We start from the raw sequence: 6,000 nt of genomic DNA, 5'->3' as shown, positions 1-6,000 counted from the left end.
CATCAAGCAGATGAGAAAATGCAGGAACCAGAGATTAAATAATTCTCTCAAGGTTACTTGGCTGGCACATTTCAGGGGTTGGATTCAAACCCAGGCTGACACTCTTAAGTGCTAAGCTCTTCTACCTCTCTAGGGGTGGTTTGTTTTCCCTGGATTCAGTGTTTCTTCCCTCAAGGCAGAGCTGGAAAAACACTGCCACGTTCTGATTCCTTCCATTTCCCTCTTTTATGTTCCAAGCTTTCCATTGTGATTTTGTCCTTAGCACCCTCCTCCAGATAAATCACCGCAATATGGATTGTTTCTGTCTACTAACGTACAATCACATGCTAGTATTTTCACTTTGAAATTTCATGCTCCCCATCTTGATTGCAGAGGTAGGTGTTTGTAAATTCTCTGGTCATTCATTTATGCAATATTTGGGTTACTCTCAGAAGGCCTGCTTTGAAACTCATCCTCATCTAATTGTGTGTGTATTTCTTAGCTTTACTGAAACCTAATTTCTATTACTTTTCCCTTCTTGGGAAGATGGTGGCGTATTCTCCTCATTATTGGCATCATGTATCACAACAGTTAAACTGCTGATGAAAAATATTCTCAGAATGGATTATAAGACTTTAACTTTTGATAAATGGATACATCCTTACAAATTCTAGAATTAGTCATTACCGGCTGAATTTCGACCTTTTACTATTTTCTTTTTTACTTCATTGGCAATTTTTAAGAACTGGAATTGGGAAAAATGTCTTGCTTATAACCTCAGTTTATTATTTTTTACCTGCACTTAGAGATTGTTTAAGAATCGTATGGAAAGGGATTTTATATTTATGATTTCTAATATGACCAATTTTCCATCATTAATCATGTGAAGAAGCATGGACTGTGAAATGAGCTTAAAATTTCCTCCAAATATATTTTAGTGTTCTTCTGCAAGTGAATGGGGTAACATTTGACTTGAATACTAATGCTAAAATGTACATCAGATCCTCTGAGCAGTTCCTTGAGATCTTTGAAAGAGAGGTGCTTTATATAGTCTGCCACAAAGTATTTGAGATAGTCACTTGTGAATTACTATGAGCTGACAAATTTATCTGACTGTACCAAAAGATGTGGAGTGAATTATAAATCATATTGTGGATGCAACTCAATTTTCTGGACTGTCAATCATCTTAAAGAAAGGTGAGGTCATATGACAAATACCCTTGCTCCTCCGAAAACCCTACGTGGATGCTCAGACCTTCTAAAAGCTTTGAATGGATTTTCCTGCCTTGACAGTAAGCTGTCAAATGATCCACAAAGTCGGTGTGTCACTTGGCATATTGGCAGGAATGAATGCTGCATTCACTCTAAACCAGAAGAACAGAAAGTGATGGGGTTTTCTAATGCGTCTACAGATGTGAGACCTGGATTCCTCTCAGTGCCCATTCCGTTTTTAGAGATGCTTCAATTCATAAATTATGAATGTTTTATATTGCTGCACAGGCCACAAGAGAACAGCAGAGCATAATTCCAAGACTGTTATTAGAGGAGAGCAGTCCTTTGGGAGACAAGGAGGTGGAATGAGGGACAAAGGGAAGGAATTAGAAATGCATTTAGTCGCGACAGGCTGAAGGAAAGCTGCGATGAGAGTTATAGTTTGGAAATGTCAGCAGCAGATGGGATCTGCCATCACCTGCCAATTGCAGACTGTTTGGGTACCACAAGAACAATTGCATGCTTCCCTAGGAGCAAAGAGTGACTTCACAAAACAGTAGCAGAAATGTCTAAGGAGTCTGAAATTTCAGAACAGCTATCTAGCCGTAAACATACCCTACTGGGAGAGAGATGTGTATGAGATGGGGCAAGATGCAAACAAGGAGAATATGCAGGGGAGCCAGCTGAAATATAATAATTGTGTACCTCCTGTTTAAAACTTCATTTCATGGTAGTCATAAATTATTCTTTTAATACTTTCTAGAGCTGCCTACTTTTGAATGAAATAATCTCTTTTGTATTTGGAAAATCTGTTTTAAAGTTGCAGCCCATAAATTGATTTCAAAATCAAAAGTCGAAAAACAAAATCATAGCTTAGTAAAAAATAATGTAATTCTAAGTTGAAAATATATTTTTTCACATCGCATTGTGCACCACCTTTCTTGTGGTTGTGGATGGGGTGTAATTCAAATGCAGATATTCTCTGCTTATTGCTCTCATTCATTAACTAACAGGCAAACAAGGTAGTCAGCAAGCAAACAAATGTAGGGAGGCAGTAAGAAAGTCTTACCTCTGTGCAAAAGCATTCTAAATGAGTGTATTGTATCTTTTGTCCTCTAGCCAATCTCGTTTAAAAAGAACATCTCTCTCTTGCTAAATAAGGTGGCAAAGAAAACCAGTGTTCCATCTATTGTTTTCGTTTCTCGCTCTCTGACTCTCCCCCTTTTTCAGCCTTTGGGTGAAGTCAGCTGTACACCATTTAGAGTTGGGCTTTTGTTTCTTTTTTCCTTTTAGAAAAAAGTTCGTTAATTGGAAAATGAGTATGGATTAGTCACTATCAATATATTCTGACTGTTAAATGGGACTGATGACCTAGACAATATCAAGCAATACAATTAAATTTTATTATTTGATACATTTCTAAGGTTGTATGTTTTTCTCTTGGACCTAAGTTTGCTTGCATAATTTTGGTTAATTCTGAAAAAAAAATCATTTTTTTCCAATGTTGGGGGAAAATGCCATCAAATCCTGCAACGTATCTCATCACTTTTGTTCAAGATTTAGTGTTTCTTTTGAAAGTTAGAACCCTGAAACTTAATTCAAACTAGTTGAAATGAATTATTCTATATAGATATTTTTATTGATTATATTTCATTTCAGGGCAGTGATAAATAATTCAACTTACTCTAGATTTATGAGAGTCTGAGAAGACAGGTTCTGGGGACAAGTCCATTTAGACTTCCTTACTCATTTTGTGGAAACTGATTCAGACAGAGGCAGAGACTCACGCTGTTGTGGTGTAAGAATCACAATGATCTTCAGCTTCAGATTAGAACAGATGAAAGCATAAAGTTTATACGGGTTTGCTCTGGTTTTAATATCCAGAATATATAAAGAAATCCTATAACTTCACAACCAAAGGACAAACTAGCCAATTAAAAAGTGGTCAAAAGATTCAAATGGACATTTCACTAAAGAACATATAAAAATGGCCAAAAAAGCACATAAAAAGATGCTCACCATCATTAGCCACTAGGGAAATGCAAAGCAAAACCATAATAAGAAATACCATTTCATACTCACTAGAATGACTACTAATAAAAAGAGTGGAAAATAAGTGCTGGAGAGGATGTGGAGAAATGGGAGCACTCATTCACTGTTGGTGAGACAGTAAAATGGTGCAGCTGCTCTGGAAGACAGTTTGGCAGGTGCTCAGAAAGCTAAGTGTAGAACTACTGTATGAACCAGTCATCCCACCTTTAAGTATATGCCCAAAAGGATCAAAAGCAGGATTCAAACAGATAGTTGCATGCTAATGTTTATATTGGCATTATTTATGATAGTCAAAAGGTGGAAGCAATCCAAGTGTCCATCAATTACATAATGAGTAAACAAAATGGTAAAATTCAACTATAAAAAGGAATGAAGTTCTGATAGATGCAACAGCATGAATGAAACTTGAAGACATCATATTGAGTGAAATAAGCCAGACATAAAAGGACAAATATTGTATGATCTCATTGATATGAAATAATTAGAATAAGCAAATACGTAAAGTCAGAAACTAGAATACAGTTTAGCAGACACCAGGGTGGGGGTAGGAAATGGGGAGTTAATGCTTAATTATTACAGAATTTCTATTTGGAGTGCTGGTGAGGCTTTGGTAATGGATGTTGGTGATGGTAGCACAGCATTGTGAATGCAATTAACATCACTTAATTATGTATTTGAAGGATATTTATATATTTTCAGCCTGTTTTTAAAGGAGGTGACAAAAAGCACTTGACATTTTTTAGTTCATTTTGCCTTCCATAATATCAGTGTGGTGTATTTCTTTAAAACTTTATAAGCCTGTTTGGATTAGTGTAGGAATTAGGCTATCATTACGGAGAAAGAAAGCTACTGAAAATTTAGGGCTGGTCTGAAGAAGGAAGGTGGGTGTCAGTGTGGTTCCATGAAAATGGTTGGAGTGTGCTCTTCTCTTTGACTCACGCAGGATGGGGTGACCAGTGAGGAGGTGTCATGTGGATGGTGACTTTGGTAGGCCAGGCAGCGTTTCCCTATTAAGTGCCAGAGAATAAATACTGTAGGCTGTGTGGGCTACAAGGTCTCTGTCCCAACCACTCAGCTCTGCTGTTGTAGCATGTAACAGCCATAGCCAATGTGTGAGTAGATAAGTGGGACTCTGTTCTAATAAATTTATTTATAAAAACAGATGGTGGGTTGGATCTGGGCTGAGGGCTATTGTTTGCCCACCCTTGCTTTAAGCCTAATTCTAAGCTCGGTGAGACACATCTTTAGTGCCTCCTCTTCTTGGGTAGCCTCTTGTCCTGCGGTGACATTTCCACTCTCCAACACCAGTCCAGCGTTCCGTTTTCTCAGCCATGCACTTGGCTGGCGAGTGAACTGACAAGATGTTCTGTGAATATCAAAGGAGTTGATATTACTAAGGTCAGAATTCTTATATAAAAATAAAAAGACATGTCTATGAGAAATAGGATGAGCAATAGGTCCCTCCAGCTCTCACAGTCTGTATTTTGTGAGAACAGGTTTGACTTAATAATTCCAAGGTACTTTAGAAGGTCAGTAAGATGAGACTAAATGGAATTGGTATGCAATTAAAGGAAGAATCCAATCAAAGTGAATTCTGGGTCCCAAGGATGCTGTGGGACACATTGGTGCACTTACAGGGGCAAGCCAGAGTCAGAGGCATTGTGAAAAAAGGGAGCAGTGAAGTGATAATTTATTTGGAGAGAATCAGGTATTAGACTAGAAGAACAGAGGAGGTAAAAATAGTTAGCTCATTTATTTCATCACACATGTGTTGGGGCTCCTCTAGGAGGCTCCTCTAGGCAGATGCATATAAGGCTAGTGGGCCTTATATGCTCAGTATGGACATACCAATATATAAGACATTATTCCTTCCTTTGAGGAACCAATCAACCAATTGCAGAGACATATTAACAGCAATTAAATAGAGTTCAACAAGTGCTTTATTGCAATAGGGAGGCCACAAATTCCTGTTTTTCACGAGGTCAAAATGATCCCAAGTTATGAAGTGGCCAATTTCTAGAAGAATTTATATTGACGACAAAAACTCTATTCTAAGTCTGTTTTAATTCTGTAAAAAAGCTTACTTCTTTGTTTGACAAGCTATTCACACCCCAAATTTATAAAACATGTGGAAATAGAATTTCTCTGATTAAATTTATTTACTAATTTAACAAAATACATGCAATGCTAGCTTTTCAATTTAAGACCAAACCTTAACTTTATTTTTCAGAGATGGGAAGAGGGATAATAAAACCCTTGAAAATTAAATCTTGTAATTGCTGCAGACATCTTCACCAAGCTTGTTATTTTCTAAAAATAACTTGTCATCTTGTGACAAAATCCAATTTTAAGATAAGTGAAAACCCATTTCAATTTTCAATTGTTTACTGTACTTAAAAACCAAAAACGTGTGGTAAGGTTTTTTTTTTTCATATTTATTTTCTATCAGGTATTGGGAATTATATCCTCCTTGTCATTAGAAGATGGGAAGATTGGTGAGTTGTGGATACAGGCAATCAGAATTCAGCCCAGGTGCTGTTAAACCATGCATTGTGTCCAGTTAGTTCAGCTTAACCTGGTTTTACCTTTAAGTCATTTCTGTAAGGCACCCACTAAGAAATTTAGTTGATCTTATGCCCCAACAGTTAAAAAAAAAAAAAAAGAAAGAAAATAAGATAAAAAGGTAAATTACTATTTTCAAAGTTTTTTCTTTAAAACAAACCAGATTCTCAAGATCTTTCTAGTTAAGTAAAATGC

General features: G+C 36.7%; 1 long non-coding RNA gene across 3 annotated transcripts in view; it reads right to left on the bottom strand.

Moving 5' to 3' along the window:
• Nucleotides 1-4,332: 4,332 nt before the first annotated feature.
• Nucleotides 4,333-6,000, bottom strand: part of LOC143662283 (uncharacterized) — a 39,630-nt gene continuing 37,962 nt past the window's right edge. Inside the window, exon 5 of one of the 3 annotated variants that reach the window (XR_013165246.1) lies at nucleotides 4,333-4,609. This is a non-coding gene — a long non-coding RNA (uncharacterized LOC143662283). The remainder of the gene's footprint in view (nucleotides 4,610-6,000) is intronic. The other 2 variants (XR_013165247.1, XR_013165245.1) reach the window with 2 other exon arrangements.

Source organism: Tamandua tetradactyla, chromosome 18 (assembly GCF_023851605.1).
Source record: "Tamandua tetradactyla isolate mTamTet1 chromosome 18, mTamTet1.pri, whole genome shotgun sequence".
Taxonomy (NCBI): domain Eukaryota; kingdom Metazoa; phylum Chordata; class Mammalia; order Pilosa; family Myrmecophagidae; genus Tamandua; species Tamandua tetradactyla.
The sequence above is the reverse complement of the archived record's forward strand: the minus strand, read 5'-3'. Positions and strand labels throughout refer to the sequence as shown.